The sequence below is a fragment of the Natator depressus genome, chromosome 2 (genome assembly GCF_965152275.1).
Source record: "Natator depressus isolate rNatDep1 chromosome 2, rNatDep2.hap1, whole genome shotgun sequence".
In the NCBI taxonomy this organism is placed as follows: Eukaryota; Metazoa; Chordata; order Testudines; family Cheloniidae; genus Natator; species Natator depressus.
Window position 1 is genome coordinate 70723432 of NC_134235.1, and position 14609 is coordinate 70738040.

General features: G+C 40.4%; 1 protein-coding gene across 1 annotated transcript in view; it reads right to left on the reverse strand.

Annotated features, from left to right (window-relative positions):
* SNTG1 (syntrophin gamma 1) overlaps positions 1-14609 on the reverse strand; it is an 814219-nt gene that overhangs the window by 555995 nt on the left and 243615 nt on the right. The window lies entirely within an intron of this gene.

Genomic DNA, 14609 nt, shown 5'->3' on the forward strand with positions numbered 1-14609 from the left:
ATGCAGCAGACAGTGCATAGTGTCTGGTGAATATAGAAACTGAAGACCATGTCTCTGTCCTGTGTACACTCAGAATAGGAACATGTACCACCGATGCTGCTGAGGCTCACTGTGCTATAGCTGAACACGCTGTCAGCTTGTCAAGAGGCATTACCCACTTGGCAGCATAGCACACAGAGTTGCAGGTGGTGATCCATTTTGAGGGTCTCTGGGTTGTAAATAGTTGTCCTCTCATATGTGCTGCATATGAAATTAACAGCTGGGAAGAAACACAAAAGGACTTTGTCCTGTGCAGGGAAAAAACCTAAGCATGACTAACATTTAGGGTGTGAAGCCTTCACTCATCCTTAGGGGCATGAGACTTTGGAAAGAAAACTCATACATATTGTCACATTCTGTGGTGCAATCCAGACCAGTGAGGGGTTGTCTCATACAATTCTTTCCTATTGTAGCTCCCAACCTGGGCCACTCACAAACAGCCTACCAGCATGCAGGTCATACCCTGTGTGTCTGTGTATAGTTGCACCCTTGGCTCAGTAGCTCTGACACCAACAATCTGTCAGCAACACACTGATCACCCTCTGGCTTCCATCAGGCTTGGTTACGACTTGCAGGGTGACCCCAACACACTCCCAATCCCCAATTTTCCCCAAAACATGTGTTCTGCACTGTCCAGCCCTCTCCTGAACAGTTCAGATATTAAGATCCATTACTCCCATAAAGGGTCAATATTGCTACTTTACAACAATGGATTGGTTTAGATTTAAAAAGACCAAGTTTATTAACAAAAGAAGATAGGATTTTAAGTGAATTCATGTATAAGAATTAAAGTTAGAAATGTTTACCAGCAAATAAAAGTGAAAATGTGCATATCAACCTTAATCCTGCAAGTGTTGGTTTAAAGCTTTGTTCAAGATGGTCTTTCTCACCTACAGTCTTCCAGCAAGTTCGACTAACGCTCTCCCTAGTCAGGATCTCTCCCAGAGGCCCAAAGGTGCAGCTGGTTTTGCCTTCTTAGGTGAAAGAGAAAACGTGGGGTTTCTGCCCCTTTCTTTTATAGTCCAGTGCACCTTTGAAGTGAATTCTTCTGAAGGTTAGCTCTCCAAGTAAAGTTTATTCAAGCAATGAAGATGGCAACAAGAAATCTGATGATGAAGGAAGCTCCACGCTCTTTTTCCCCCTGCTTTTTTTTTTTTTGCTGAAATTCAAATTGTTCTGTTTCCACCATTTCCTCCCCATGCTGTTTCAAGGACCTTGTTTACGTAAATACACATTCCTTTGTTTAGGATAGACCTGTTTAACAATTTTTGCCTGGACAAGGCTGTGTGGTTTTGAACTTGTGCTAACAACATCATACAGGAGGAATTCATAATTTTACATGTAATGTTGTCACATACAGTTCACCATGATATTATTGGCCAGCCATATTTCAACAGTGTGTATTCAATAGTGAATACAGGGTTCTTTCAGTCATAAGTATATAGACTGATTCAAGTGAAAATCAGACACCATTTCTGAAAGGAACTTAGGGTATAGCCGGTTAGTAAATATTAACTTTTATGATTTCTGTATGTTAAATTCTTGTAATTCTTTTGTATGCCAACCAAAAGCCTTTGTATTGTATCTATATATTTATTTTTCTACATATATATTGAAACTAAAAAGTTCTTTGTCCTTCAGTTGAACCTAATTAGCAGAAGGGAAAATGAGCTCAGTAATGGAGTGTGTAATCTTTTACTCTGCTTTTTAGCTTGACTTTACTATTATATCCAGGTGTCCAGGGTAGACAGCACTCAACTTAATAAAAAATATCTACAGAAGTAGGTTACAAACATAACTGGATGATTAATAAGGGGTACTTATTATTACAGATGGGCTCTGTAATTGATGAAATAATGACATTGAAAGATGGTTTTAACACTATAAGAACTGTTGGTTGTCACAGCTGTTTATAATAATGAGTGGATTAAACATTCCTTTTTGCTCAATCAAGTAAACCAAGGACCATAAAAGAAATTGCATCAGTAATCAGGAAAACAGAACACATGGTGAAATTAATCATGCGAAAGTATTTTTCCTTCCAAAAAAACGTTTGTTTGTTTCACACCCTATAAGAGGAAAGAGAATCAGAAAGTTAGTTTGGGAATGAACACTATCTGCATTTCACCACATACAAAGGAAGGGACCAAACTACCTTCTCTTCACTACCTATAAGGGTGGTAAAGTATGTCTTCCTTCTTTATACTGCTGTATGAATCTTTGACTATTAATTTTTTATTAAATAATTCTGTTGAACTGGGGGCGTACATGAGACTCGCTTCGGGGAGGCTAGCCATATGGCCCTGCCCCTTCCTCCCGAAGTCCCACCTCTAACATCTCCCCATGTGCCGGAGCCCCAAGCACCCCCCCAGGCAGCTGGAGGAGCCCCAGGCAAACCACCCCGGGCCACCAGCCAGCTCCAGCAGTGGGGCACCGGGTCCCCCAACAGCTGCCCCCAGTGTCGGGCTGCCCACCAGCCCCAGCGCCAGGTTGCCTGCCAGCCCCAGCTCCAGCCGCAGCATGGGGTACACCCGCTGGCCTCCAGCCAGAGCTCAGCTCCCGCTGGCTTGGGGAAGAGGGAGGAGCATGGGTAGAATCAGGGCCTGGTTTGGGGAGGCTTAACCTCCCCTGGCCTGTTATATCCGCCGCCCATGCTGTTTGAGCCTGTTATTTGACAATCTTTAAACGTTATTAAATTAAAACATGCAATATTATGATGAATCTTGTCTTTGTAAAAATTCGTATAAGGCAGATCTTGACCTGTGCAATCAGTTCTCCCACTCTCCTACTGGAGGTGATGGCCACTAAGAAAGCCCCTTTCACCAAATGATGTATAAACAAGCATGGCAACACCAAATTAAAATCCCAAGTTGGCACTGGATCCCTGATAGGCCTAAACAATTTATCTAGGCCTTTCAGGAACCTTATTGTGATAGGGTAAGTGAAAACCATCATTCTGAAGGCAACATGATAAGATGGTGGTCAGATGCACTCTAATGGAGCTGAGGGCTAGACCTGACTCTTTAAGATACAAGAGGTAGTCTAGGGTTGAGTGACTCTTTGAGTAAGTAACACATTATGTGAGGCTGCCCAGATGGACAAACATTTTCACTTACTCAGATTAAGCAGCCTTTGGGAAGGTTTCCTAATATTCAGGATGACATCCTGAACTGCCACTGAGAAGAAAGTCTCCTGTGCTTTAACAACTGACAAACCATGCCAGGAGGTGCAGCACCTGGCCATGATGCTGTGTGATGAGATCTCTGGCTATCAGTAGAGGGCCATTAAATTCTTTTTAATTTTAATAAAATAATATAAAATTCTCAAAAATAAATTATCTATTTTACCCACATGGAGGGAGTGGGTTGGGACCTGCCCCCAAGGTGCGTTGGAGGCCAATCCTGAACTCACTTCACAGTGGCAACTCACTTCATAGTGGCATCCCATGGGGCTGGGCCCAACTCCCCAGTCTAGACATTGTGACCTAGCCCAAAGGGTCAGAGCCCCACTCAGGTTTGGACTGGCCGCCTGTAATGGGGTACCACTAGTCTTTGAGGCGCCATACAGGAGGCCCCGTGGTCCAACAACTCTGCTCTAGAAACCAACAAAGTGTCAGGAAAGGAGCCGTGAAGGTGGGTCCTCCAGGCCTGCCTAGAGAGGCCTAAGGAAGCAGCCAATCAGAGCCCAGCAGGCTCAGATAAAAGAAATTGAAGTGAAGGGCCTTGTTCAGGTTCCAAAGGTCTAGAATGGGTCAGAGAGCCAACTTTCCTGCTAGGGTGGGATGTAGAATGCCAATCATCTGACCTGTAATTTGATCAAAGTCAAATTCAGACCTCAAGTTTATAATTGCTCTAAAAATATCTATACTATTAGCCCATTTAAAAAATGTACATGCGCTCAAAATTTGACTAACATTGGCTATGGAGTACTCATTTTTATATGAAAGCTTATCAAGTGCTTTTAAAAATATCATTTGGAGTAAATCCTTGACAAATGTCTTTCTTTCTTTATTTCTTGTTGTACAGACCACTTAAATACCCATAATTTTTTTATACTATTACATATGCCATCTGTGACCTATTCTGCTTCTACATAATTAATATGCTGTTCTCTAATGTAAGGGTTTGAGTGAGAAAAGAATACAAGAAGAGCAAATACAACAGGGACTAAAGCCCATGTGTTTTCTACAGATTTTCCCCATTCTCTGTTAAATATGGGGTATCCTACCTTAAGAAAGGGAGAACATAACTTCTTTACAAAGAGGACACAGAGACATATACATGAGATAAGCTGATGAGAAGAGAAAAGAACTCAGTGAATTGAAAGACTCCCATTATCTTCAGTGTAATTCAGATCAACCTCATTGTGAGGCAGAAGCATGAGAGTTGATGGATTTCTCTCCTCTGTAATGATCATCAAGGGGAGGCTAAGAAAACAGGTGAACAGTTTAAATTGTCTTCAGAAATCTACATTAATGGTGATCTATTGATCTCCTTTCCTGGTGAAACAACGGACATTCAGAAAATGTATGTACAGTAAGAAAGAGGGCACAGAGTTGTATGTACAGAGTTGGCACAATTGGCGGAAGGTATGGCTTGTGACTCAGGTTGTACAAAATTTGACACTGCCTTTGAAACTAGGTGAACCTATTCTCCACCAAACTTTGCATGCTCAGAAATAGCATGACCAATTAGACATATAGTACCTTGCACTGGTAGCCAGGAGTTTAAATAGAATGATCTCCCTCTGAAAAATGGCTAGCATAAAGGCCAAAAGGTTAACATTGGCCAGCTGAATACACTAAGTCAATTTCAGACCTGGTTTTAAAAAAAAAAAGGAGGTGAGGGCATTATTCTACATTGACCAGCTCCAGTGATTTTATAAAATGCTAACTGCTCAAATGGGTCAGTTCAAAAATGAAGCCAAAGAGACCTAAGACCTAATCCAAAGCTCATGAAGTCAGTTGAAAGACTTCAATGGGCTTTGCATGAAGCCTTAATTGACATTCTGTAGGACCCACACAGACCACCTTGCTACAGGTGACATTCGGCTGTCCTTCCTTAAGTTGAGCAGGACTTTTACTCTCCACTGAAGTTCACAGGACTTCTCATGAAAAAGCACTACTCTACTCAGTCTCAGGAAGGATGGCAGTATCTGCACACGCCCCACCAACCTGCTTGGTAGACAGGAACTGTGTTTGCACTTCTTCCTGCATTCACAGACCCAAAGTCCTCCTGATATTCTTTGCAGGGTACAAAGAATTTTCTTAGACCTTCTCATTCCCCTGAATGGCTTGTAGTCCAAATCCATGAGAGCTTGTAGCCCTGGTATGGGATCAATACATTTCCCAGTACTCACTCTATTGTTGGCATCTGTCAAGCTCAGAAAATCATTCTAGTTAAAAAAGAAATAAAGGATAAGAGGAGAGAAGGTTTTAAGGAAAAGATATGAAAAACGATAACTAAAGCTGAAAAGTGGGAAAAGGAAGAACTGCAGCTAGGGTGCGAGTAAAGGAGGGAAACATCCCATGTTACTTCATGAACTTGTCTATACTTGCAGTGGCGTATAGGGTACGTATAGCTACATAACACGGTGAAAGGCAGGCTGCAGCCATGCTCACTGCAACATGTAGTGACAGGCTATGGCAGGGGGAGGCCGCAGGGAAAAGTTCTAGCAGTGGGGAGAAGCAGAATCCTACACTGGTAAAAATAGCAGTGAAAGTCATTGCTTCAGCACATACAGAGCCACGTAGGGGATATACCCTCGGTTCTGACATCTCTCTATCCTACTCGACTAAGTAGTGCCTCGCTGTCTACACTGCTAGTTGGATGTGTAGTTGTAAGTGTAGACCTATCCCATATGAATTCAGTCACAGGCATACCTAGTGGGCAGAAGATAAGATATATTCTCTTTTTAAATCTTCAGCTTCAAAAACGTTCCTTTCACCTTCCAGACTCACCCCTGTAATTAGCACATTTCATGTTGACGCCTTGATTCTAAAACTTACAGCGTGTTTTTCACCAAAGAGAAACTCAAGTGCAGCAATAAGAAAGATCTGATACTGCATGTTACAAGGGGCTTTGAAAGTGTTAAAGCTTCATTTATCTAGCATAAATGATTTATAAGTGCCACTTCTGGATTTTGTGATGTCAGGAACAGCTCCTGAAGATTCAGTCTGTATCTGTGAAAACAATCCAGTCAGGGCCTGATCTGATTCCTGTTGACCTCAATGGACTTTCAATCAGGCCCTAAATAGATACCAAACACATTAATAATGATTTGTCATTTATTATACCATTGGCGGGAATGTAATGTCTCATTGCATAATCATGAATTAAATCTGTTTTGATCTCACCTTAACAAAGGGATTCCTTGGTATCTTTATGACTTTCTTAATTATCCTATTTTCAAGTAGGCGAAGGAATTTTTACTATTTTTTTTGAATTGGTAACATTTAGTCTGGCCTTTATCTGAAGGGGAAAGCTTTCTATCAATTTTTAACTACAGACTTTAAAACTAGAGTATCTATGGGAGATTATGGATTTTCAAGGGAATTTTAGAAGACCCTATGTTATGTAACACTAAAATAAAGGAAATGTAAAGAAATAAAATAAGAAACATATGAAAATTATGTGATGCTTTCTCGATGTCTTGTGGAGGAATCTAGGAATCATCATTTACACATGCTATAAAACTGCTAGGGCTAGTCCTGATGGGTCCTAAACCTGTCAAAAAATCAGGATGAATATTTCCTCTGCAGTACCTCAGCCCAGTGTAACTGTGGTGCAGAAGATGGATTCTGAGGGGAAGAAGATAAAATTTTTAAGCAGATTTTTTTTTTTACTGACATCCATTTTGAAGCTGTTCATGATATTTGGAATATCCAAAATAGTCCTGGGAGGGATGGATTGATGAGCAGATTGCAAATGAGGCAATGTAAGGTGCATGGTAAATGCAGAATGATCCCACTACATGTTGTCAGCACTCAAAACCTTCAGCAGCAACAGTGCAGACCCTTACTACATAAGCAAAAGTAATAAATCCTTTTAGCTGGCAGCAGTATTAGGCTTTAATCCATGTGTGGACTAGTCACTAGAGGGGAATATGCACACTTAGGCAAACTGTTATAAATTTAATGTGTCATGTGGCACTTTAGTTTATCACATTAGTATTAGTATCTCACACAGACACACAGGTGGTGGGGTGTGTGTATTTATTTTTTAAAAGAAACAAAAAAAGGATTATTTGCAGCTGATCCAAAGCTTGAAATGTCAGAAATAGTCTTGGGGCAGAAGAAATATGAAGTAGTTAAAAGTTCAAATAAACACTAGAGAGGATATCCTGGCCCCCAGTGAAGTCAATGCCAAATTCTCAATGACTTCAGCAGGCTATGATGTTACCCAAATGTTTTGTGGTAGAAGTTATGAAGCCCAATTTTATTTCTCAAAGTCCTATTTAAGCTAGGAAGATATTACTGAAAAACATTGTAATGGATGATATCACAGAACCAGCCATCTTAGCAAGTTGAGTCAATTAAAGACTTTATGACTGAAGATTTTATATCTAAATTCAAATGAAATTCTTATTACATTGCACCTCAGCCATAGATAAGATGGGTGAACCGTCTGCCTAAATCCCAGATGTTTTCTGTTGCTTCAGCTCTACCACAGAAGTGTTGTCACTTTATGTCCAACCATACCTTTGTGGAAGTCGAACACTGAATTATTTTGGATGAACTTATTATGGATGCTCTGAAGTAGTACATTTGTGCCATTATTTGATCCCACAAAGCAAACAATCATAGATGCATATAAAGTTTTCTAGAGCTCTTCTATTATATGAGAGTCAACAGGAGCAGAGGGAAACCTTCCCATAGCTGGGACCCTCCTTCCAGATGATGTTGGGGTATCCTCTCACACTGAAGTTACCTCCTCGGGGAAGGGAACTCCAGTCATTAGGAAAAGGCAGGTGTTAGTAATGGGAGATTTGATCATTAGAAACATAGACAGCTGGGTTTGTGATGACCGGGAGAACCGTAGGGTGACTTGCCTGCCTGGTGCGAAGGTTGCGGATCTCTCGAGGCATCTAGATGAACACCTTTCAGCACTACACATAAGTCTATGGTACACATAGGTACCAAGGACATAGGGAAGGGTAGGAGACACATCCTGGAGGCCAAATTTAGGCTGCTAGGAAAGAGACTGAAATCCAGGACCTCTACGGTGGCATTCTCAGAAATGCTTCCAGTTCCACGCACAGGACCAGGTAGGCAGGCAGAGCTTCAGAGTCTCAATGCGTGGATGAGATGATGGTATAGAGAGGAGGGGTTTAGATTTATTAGGAACTGGGAAAACTTTGGGATGGGGGAACCTATACAGGAAGGATGGGCTCCACCTAAACCAAAGTGCATCCAGACTGCTGGCACTTAACATTAAAAAGGTTGCAGAGAAGTTTTAAAACTAAGAGATGGGGGAAAGCCAATTGCTGCAGAAGAGCACGTGGATCGGACGGAGACTTCTCTTAGAGGAGAGTCTATTGATAGAGATTCTCTAGGGGGTTTTAGTCAGGAGGAGAGGATGGAAGAGGACAAAGTATGGGCCAGATCAGACGAGAAACATTCACATAAAAAAGAATCCAACACATCAGAAAAGGGCAGACAAATAATCAGTGACAAGTTTTTAAAGTGCTTGTACACAAATGCTAGAAGTCTAAATAATAAGATGGGTGAACTAGAGTGCCTCATGTTAAAGGAGGATATTTATATAATAGGCATCACAGAAACCTGGTGGAGTGAGGACAATCAATGGGACACAACCATTCCGGGGTACAAAATGTATCAAAAGGTCGTCCCGGGGTGGGGGGGGCAGGAAGGGGAAGTGGCACTATATGTGAAAGAAAATGTAGACTCAAATGAAATAAAAATCTTAAATGAATCCACATGTTCCATAGAATCTCTATGGATAGTAATTCCATGCTCTAATAAGAATATAACAGTAGGGATCTATTATCGACCACCTGACCAGGACAGTGATAGTGACAATGAAATGTTAAGGGAGATTAGAGAGGCTACCAAAATAAAGAACTCAATAATAGTGGGGGATTTCAATTATTCCCATATTGACTGGGTACATGTCACCTCAGGACGAAATGCAGAGACAAAATTTCTCAATACTTTAAATGACTGCTTCTTGGAGCAGCTGGTATAGGAACTCACAAAGGGAGAGACAACTCTCGATTTAGTCCTGAGGGGATCTGGTCCAAGAGGTAACTATAACAGGACCGCTTGGAAATAGTGACCATAATATAATAACACTTAACATTCTTGTGGTGGGAAGAACACCTCAACAGCCCAACACTGTGGCATTTAATTTCAGAAAGGGGAACTATGCAAAAATGAGGTTAATTAAACAGAAATTAAAAGGTACAGTGAATAGCGTGAAATCCCTGCAAGCTGCATGGACACTTTTCAAAGACACCATAATAGAGGCTCAACTTAAATGTATACCCCAAATTAAAAAACACAGTAAAAGAACTAAAAAAGAGCCACCGTGGCTTAACAACCATGTAAAAGAAGCAGTGAGAGATAAAAAGGCATCTTTTAAAAAGTGCAAGTCAAATCCTAGTGAGGTAAATAGAAAGGAGCATAAACACTGCCAAATTAAGTGTAAAAATGTAATAAGAAAAGCCAAAAAGGAGTTTGAAGAACAGCTAGCCAAAAACTCAAAAGGTAATAATAAAATGTTGGGTTTTTTTAGGTACTTCAGAATCAGGATGCCTGCTGAACAACCAGTGGGGTCCCTGGTCGATCGAGATACAAAAGGAGCTCTTAAAGACGATAAAGTCATTGCGGAGAAACTAAATTAATTCTTTGCTTCAGTCTTCACAGCTGAGGATGTTAGGGAGATTCCCAAACCTGAGCTGTCTTTTGTAGGTGACAAATCTGAGGAATTGTCACAAATTGAAGTGTCACTATACGAGGTTTTGGAATTAATTGAGAAACTTAACAGTAACAAGTCACCGGGACCAGATGACATTCACCCAAGAGTTCTGAAAGAACTCAAATGTGAACTATTAACTATGGTTTTAACCTGTCCTTTAAATCAGCTTCTGTACCCAATGACTGGAAGATAGCTAATGTAATGCCAATATTTCAAAAGGGCTCTAGAGGTGATCTGGGCAATTACAGACTGGTAAGTCTAACATCAGTAGCGGGCAAATTAGTTGAAACAATAGTAAAGAATAAAATTGCCAGACACATAGAAGAACATAAATTGTTGGAAAAAGTCAACATGGTTTCTGTAAAGGGAAATCATGTCTTTCTAATCTATTAGAGTTCTCTGAAGGGGTCAACAAACATGTGGACATGGGGGATCCAGTGGGCATAGTGTACTTAGATTTCCAGAAAGCCTTTGACAAGGTCCCTCACCAAAGGCTCTACTATAAATTAAGTTGTCATGGGATAAGAGGGAAGATCCTTTCATGGATTGAGAACTGGTTAAAAGACAGGGAACAAAGGGAAGGAATAAATGGTAAATTTTCAGAATGGAGAGGGGTAACTAGTGGTGTTCTCCAAGGGTCAGTCCTAGAACCAATCCTATTCAACTTATTCATAAATGATCTGGAGAAAGGGGTAAACAGTGAGATGGCAAAGTTTGCAGATAACAATAAATTGCTCAAGATAGTTAAGACCAAAGCAGACTGTGAAGAACTTCAAAAAGATCTCACAAAACTAAGCAATTGGGCAACAAAATGGCAAATGAAATTTAGAGTAATGCACATTGGAAAAAATAACCCCAACTATACAAACAATATGATGGGGGCTAATTTAGCTACAACGAATCAGGAAAAAGATCTGGGAGTCATCGTGGATAGTTCTCTGAAGACGTCCAAGCAGTGTGCAGCGGCAGTCAAAAAAGAAAACAGGATGTTAGGAATCATTAAAAAAGGATTAGAGAATAAAATGGAGAGTTTCTTATTGACCTTATATAAATCCATGGTACACCCACATCTTGAATACTGCATACAGATGTGGTCCCCTCATCTCAAAAAAGATATACTGCCATTAGAAAAGGTTCAGAAAAGGGAAACTAAAATGATTAGGGGTTTGGAACGGGTCCATATGAGGAGAGATTAAAGAGGCTAGGACTTGTCAGCTAGGAAAAGAGGAGACTCGGGGAGGATATGATAGAGATATATAGAATCATAGAATATCAGGGTTGGAAGGGACCTCAGGAGGTCATCTAGTCCAACCGCCTGCTCAAAGCAGGACCAATCCCCAACTAAATCATCCCAGCCAGGACTTTGTCAAGCCTGACCTTAAAAACCTCAAAGGAAGGAGATTCCACCACCTCCCTAGGTAACGCATTCCAGTGTTTCACCACCCTCCTAGTGAAAAAGTTTTTCCTAATATCCAACCTAAACCTCCCCCACTGCAACTTGAGACCATTACTCCTTGTTCTGTCATCAGCTACCACTGAGAACAGTCTAGATCCATCCTCTTTGGAACCCCCTTTCAGGTAGTTGAAAGCAGCTATCAAATCCCCCCTCATTCTTCTCTTCCACAGACTAAACAATCCCAGTTCCCTCAGCCTCTCCTCAGAAGTCATGTGTTCCAGTCCCCTAATCATTTTTGTTGCCCTCCGCTGGACTCTCTCCAATTTTTCCACATCCTTCTTGTAGTGTGGGGCCCAAAACTGGACACAGTACTCCAGATGAGGCCTCACCAATGTCAAATAGAGGGGAACAATCACATCCCTCGATCTGCTGGCAATGCCCCTACGTATACATCCTAAAATGCCATTGGCCTTCTTGGCAACAAGGGCACACTGTTGACTCATATCCAGCTTCTTGTCCACTGTAACCCCTAGGTCCTTGAGTGAGTGGCGTGGAGAAAGTGAATAAGGAAAAGTTATTTACTTGTTCCCACAATATAAGAACTAGGGGCCACCAAATGAAATTAATGTGCAGCAGGTTTAAAACAAATAAAAGGAAGTTCTGCTTTACACAGCACACAGTCAACCTGTGGAACTCCTTGCCTGAGGAGGTTGTGAAGGCTAGGACTATAACAGGGTTTAAAAGAGTACTGGATAAATTCATGGAGGTTAATGGCTATTAGCCAGGATGGGTAAGGAATGGTGTCCCTAGCCTCTGTTTGTCAGGGGTGGAGATGGATGGCAGGAGAGAGATCACTTGATCATTACCTTTAGGTTCACTCCCTCTGGGGCACCTGCCATTGGCCACTGTCGGTAGACAGGATACTGGGCTGGATGGACCTTTGGTCTGACCCAGTATGGACATTCTTATGTGAGTCATTTAGAGGTTTGCAGATAAACCTAAGCAACTGAAAAAATTAAAAGAAAATGGAGTCATCACGAGAGTGGGACTTTGCATTTGCACATTAATTTTACTCCATTGTTGAATCACTCTTGTTTCAAATCCCCTATCATATTAAACACAGATGCAAGTGCTTACTGGGAACACTTTTGTGTAAAGAATGAGACCTGGAAATGATGGTGGCATATTACAACTAAAATCTGAATTCTGCCAAGAGAAATTATTGCACCATTTTTGGGTAGTAATTAAAGCTATTGAACATTTTTTACAATTATTTGCATGGAGAAAATTGTGCTCAGAATATATCATACATCAGAACAATGGCTCTTTAGATTCAAAAATGCCAGTGGACAATTGTCCAAGTAGTTTCAAAAATGAAGTGAATAAGATTTAAAGATCACACACCACCCTAGACAAAAACAAAGTAATGTTCATGCTTTGTCAGTTGTCCCTGTCACGGGGAGCATTGCAATAAGCAAAACAATAAAGAATTGATTGTGCAGAGAAGGGTGTGTGTTAATGGAGCAATAGCTTCTATGCAGTTGCCCTGTCATATCTCTCAACATTCAAACTTGCTAATGAGAAATACAGCAATCAAAACATGCGATAAATGACCATAATGAGGAACACCACTATTGTGTGGTGTGTCACACCATGACTGAGAGATTATAATGATTTTAATTATAAAACTTGTTTTTAAGGATATTTGATCACTATGTGAATTAAATAAATCATTTTTAAATTTAAAAAAAAAACTGGAAGAAAGTTCAATCGTGTTTAATCAACAGGACCCTCCACATAGCTTGTCAACCAGTGTTTGAAACCTGCATCTTCTGTTCTCCAGCACAAAGCAGTGCTTGAGCTAAAGGAATAACTGTCGTCATCTCCATGGTCTAGCCACACCAAAGCTATGTGAGCAAGGTTTGCTTTCTCAAGGTTTGCAAAGGAAGGATGGGAATCCAATATTTTAAAATTCTAGTTAACTAAAGTTGAGCAATTATAAGCAAAAGTGTCCATGGATATTTATGAGAATGAAACGTGTTGATTCACTTACTTAGCCAATAGTTGAATCCCTTCTTACTCCCTTATTTGTGAACAATGAGGTGAGTATGGCTCTTCTCCTTCAATAACATTAATGGAAACTAAAATGACACTAAATATAAGCTGGTTTTACTTCTAAAAACATTCTCAGTTGACATGATCTCATGGCCATTTAATATTTGCACATTTGATGCCGTCTTATGAACATAACAGAACTAACAGCAATGCAAACATAATGCAAACAGAAAAGAAGATGCCTTCTGTTTATAATGCTTAGGTCACACAATGAGGAAATGGAGACAATGCCATATTTCTGGCACAGCAAGTAGTCAGAGTACATTTTATGCTACCATTTGTTTGTAAAAACTACTGAACAAGTGCAACTAGCAAACAAACTTTACAGATAATTTACAAACAAAAGAGAGGGCTCAATTTGTTGTAAAAATGACTCAGTGTCTTGTTTCTGAGACATGGCAGGCATTCTTGTTTGGTCAAAAATTATAAATAATAAGTAATAGTAGCAAAAAACTGAAAGAGCCAAAGCATCTGAGGAAAATAAGTTATCAGAGAAAAAACTGGATATATTATGCCTTGGAAATCATGGGGAAAGTTTCAGATTTACATAACGAGTAGCCCATTTTTCAAGCTGTGCAGTTGAAGACGAGCCTGATGCCAACAAAAAAAAAAATGTGCGTTGCTAAACAGTAATATCAAAAGCAAGGCAAAGCTAATCTTTCCGCATCCTCTCTCTTCTGTGATTAAATACTACTTAATTTTATGTGGCTATTAATCCACATAAAATTAGAGGAATAGTTTTTGTAGCTTTAGGAAGAAAAATCAACCACAACTAGGAAAACTTGAAACAAATAATTGTGTGACCTCTTGGTGCCAGCCAAGAATTCCCCGGACTCCCTCAGACTCCATTTTCTGTCTCTGGCTTCCCTCTTGAATAAGCAAGAGTCACTTCACTAACTGAAAGCTGCAGGTCACTTACCATTGGATATTGAAGGCTGCATGACCAGAGCTGAGAGATTACTGAGCATGCCCAGTTCAAAAAGTGGGGGTGAAAAATTCAGTTAATTGGCAGAAAGCCAAGGATTTCTAAGATGGAACCTTGGCAAAAACAGAGAAGGGCAAGGTCATAACTCTGATATAAACAACAGTAGTGAGCATGTGCAGAAAGAAAAAAAAATGCT